We start from the raw sequence: 3,485 nt of genomic DNA, 5'->3' as shown, positions 1-3,485 counted from the left end.
GGCCAACCACCTTACCCTTTGAGTTATCACCGAAAGTGACATACTTCAAGGGCCGTCATTTTCAGCAAGCTCATGAAACATATCTTTATCTCCGGTCATGTGATTGGTACATCCACTATCAAGGACCCATTCCTTTCCTCCAGCCATGTAGCCACAAAGATTTGCCATAAGACCAAAGTGTCTCATAGACTCTTCAAGATCAAAGTCATTATCATCATCTTCATCATAGTATCCATGTTCAATGTCATCTTGCAAATGATCATTTCCTAGAAAGAGTGATTCATTAGATATATGATTTTGACAATGATCATCTCTATGAATTCTAATAGCTACATAAATAATATTTCTAATGATTCCAACATCTCCTTTGGCACACATAAGATTGGTAACCTCAAATAAACAATCTCCAAACTTAGGATCATTGGGATTCATCATATTCAAAGCAATAGACTTGTGAAGAATCTCATCTAAGTTTTTCAAGGAATAGTCAGGAATTCGTTCCTCAAGAAATCTCCATATAGTATAAGCACAATCAAGAGTAGGCAAGTGACCAATCAAATTTCTAGGCAAGCCTCTAGTGATAAGATTGATAGTTCTAAGATTGTGAATAATGTCAAGAGACTCATCATGGGTAGGATAAAAGGGATCAACAAGGGGTTCACACGGAGTAGTAATGTACTTGTTCAAGTGATATTCATGAAAAATTCCAAGCATCTCATTTTTCCACTCACTAAAGAACTCTCCATCATGCATACGCACTCTACGTCTAAGACTCCCCAACATAGACTCATCCATCTTCCTCCAATGGTGATTAAACCAAAGAAATTGAGAACAAAGCTCTAATACCAATTGAAAGGATCGAAAAGAGGTGTCTAGAGGGGGGTGATTAGACACTCAACAAACAAAGTTCGCATTTTTTAAGTTTTTCAAGTTGAGGTGGTAGATTAACACAATTTCAAGCATTCACAATACAATTCAGCAAGCATGCAAAGGAGTATATGAGCAGCGGAAAGTAAAGCATGCAACTTGCAAGAAAGTAAAGGGATGGGATTGGAGTGTGCAAACACAATTGGAAACACGGATGTTTTTGGCGTGATTCTGATAGGTGGTGCTATCGTACATTCACGTTGATGGAGACTTCAACCCACGAAGGGTAACGGTTGCGCGAGTCCATGGAGGGCTCCACCCATGAAGGGTTCATGAATAAGCAACCTTGTCTATCCAATCATGGCCATCGCCCACGAAGGACTTGCCTCACTTGGGTAGATCTTCACAAAGTAGGCGATCTCCTTTCCCTTATAAACTCCTTGGTTCAACTCCACAATCTTGACGGAGGCTCCCAAGTGACACCTAACCAATCTAGAAGACACCACTCTCCAAAAGGTAATAGATGGTGTATTGTTGATGAACTCCTTGCTCTTGTGCTTCAAATGATAGTCTCCCCAACACTCAACCCCCTCTCATAGATTTGATTATGGTAGAAAGATGATTTGAGTGGAAAGCAACTTGGGGAATGCTAGAGATCAAGATTCATATGGTAGGATTGGAATATCTTGGCCTCAACACATGAGTAGGTGGTTCTCTCTCAGAAAATGAGTAGTGGAAGTGTAGGTTTGTTCTGATGGCTCTCTCCACACGAATGAAGAGTGGGTGGAGGGGTATATATAGCCTCCACACAAAAACTAACCGTTACACATATATCCACACACTCGGTGGGACCGAATCAGCAAACTCGGTCAGACCGATTTAGTTCAAAATGTGAAAGTTAGGATTTTCGGTGGGACCGATATAGTCATCTCGGTGGGACCGATGTGTAGGGGTTAGGGTAAAACCTCAGCTCGGTTTGACCGATTACTCGAACTCGGTGAGACCGATTTTGGTAATAAGTGAACAGAGGATTGGTCAGGCAAACTCGATGGGACCGCCTGCACCAACTCGGTTAGACTGAAAGTGTTGCACTAGATCACAGAGAGATTGCAAGCCCATCTCGGTGAGACCGAGATCCCATTGGTGAGACCGGAGTAAATAGGATTTGGTAGTGGCTGAATATGATGAAACTCGGTGGAGCCGGATAGACAGAATCGGTGGGGCTGAGATTGACATTTAGGTTTAGGACATATGTGGATGTGAGAAGGTGGCTGAGGGTTTTTGGAGCATATCACTAAGCACTTTGAGAAATCAAGCCATTTAGGTTTAGTCAATCCTTTTTAAAAGTTTTGTAATACCAGCCACATTTCTAAACCATGATGGGGACACATTCTGAGTAGAGAGTTGATTTGCCATGCATCATACAAACTTTCTCCATTGTATTGTGTAAACCTTGTTATCTTGTCCCTATATTCAACAGCCTTTGTTGGTGGAAAGTATCTCTCAATAAATGTATATAATAAGGTCTCCCAAGTATTCTTCGGATGTTCAGGCAATGAGTGTAACCAAACTCTTGCTCGATCTCTCAAGGAAAATGGAAATAGTGAGAATCTGATAGCACTCTCTGTAACACCATTTTCCTTGAGAGTGTTATAATACCCCAAGAAAGTCCTGATATATTCATGTGGGTCTTCTAAAGTTGTTCTGCCAAATTTGGACTGCTGTATCATGTTAATCAGGGCTGTCTTTAATTGAAAATTGTTCAACTGAATAATTGGTTGTACCATTTCTCCTGGTATCCCATGATCTCATGGGATCCACAAGTCCTTGAGCAAATGTACTGGATCAGGCATCTTTTCTTCTTCTTATTCTTCAAGAATTTTAGTCACTGGAAATTGTGTTTGATTCTCTCTTCTTCTCAATAACGTCCTTTCAATTTCTAGATGAAATGGCTCTAGTGAACTTTCTTCAGATTGTAACATAGACAATTTCCTATAATATTCCTGAAATTGACACATGCTAGTTTTTGCCAAAACTGCAACCAATGTTAGGAAATGGTTAGTTGCCTACAATTCTACTGAATCAACTAAAAAAAATCTCGATCTGCTTCTACTAACATGCTAGTGAAATTTAGATCCCCGGCAACGGCACCAAAAATATCAGAGGTAGGTATAGTGATTTTAGAATGTCGGTTCTCCACAGGGATCTAGAACTTCGAAGCACGTATTCAAAACATTCACGACGATAGAAAGTTTGGTTTTAATTAAGCTAGTTACTCAAATACTAAAAAATTCAACTAATCTCAAGCAACACACAGTGGGTGATCACATCTAAAAACTAGAAAACAATAATGAAATACCTAGCAGAATAGGTAAAGAATGAGAGACTGTTTTTATGGTTATTTTCCATGTAATCAAACGTACAAAATAATCACTAGCATAGAATAGAGGATTCAGACATTACACACTTCATATCTGGTTTGGAACAATTAACCAAGTAATCAATAGGCTCTATAATGTGCAAAGTAAATAGTACAAAATTTTAGAGAACTACAGTAAGAGAAGAGAGATTCAGAGTTGTCTCCTGAGCTGTAGATGTTTTATTTTGAAAGGTCCGGG

General features: G+C 39.5%; 1 non-coding gene across 1 annotated transcript; it reads left to right on the top strand.

Annotated features, from left to right (window-relative positions):
- Nucleotides 1-2,238: 2,238 nt before the first annotated feature.
- On the top strand, nt 2,239-2,342 carry LOC119296464. Its single transcript, XR_005145230.1, has one exon. It is a non-coding gene; the product is annotated as a small nucleolar RNA R71 (small nucleolar RNA).
- Nucleotides 2,343-3,485: the final 1,143 nt, after the last annotated feature.

The sequence above is a fragment of the Triticum dicoccoides genome, chromosome 4B (assembly GCF_002162155.2).
Source record: "Triticum dicoccoides isolate Atlit2015 ecotype Zavitan chromosome 4B, WEW_v2.0, whole genome shotgun sequence".
In the NCBI taxonomy this organism is placed as follows: domain Eukaryota; kingdom Viridiplantae; phylum Streptophyta; class Magnoliopsida; order Poales; family Poaceae; genus Triticum; species Triticum dicoccoides.
Note: the sequence above shows the minus strand (reverse complement) of the source record. Positions and strands in the feature narration are given on the sequence as shown.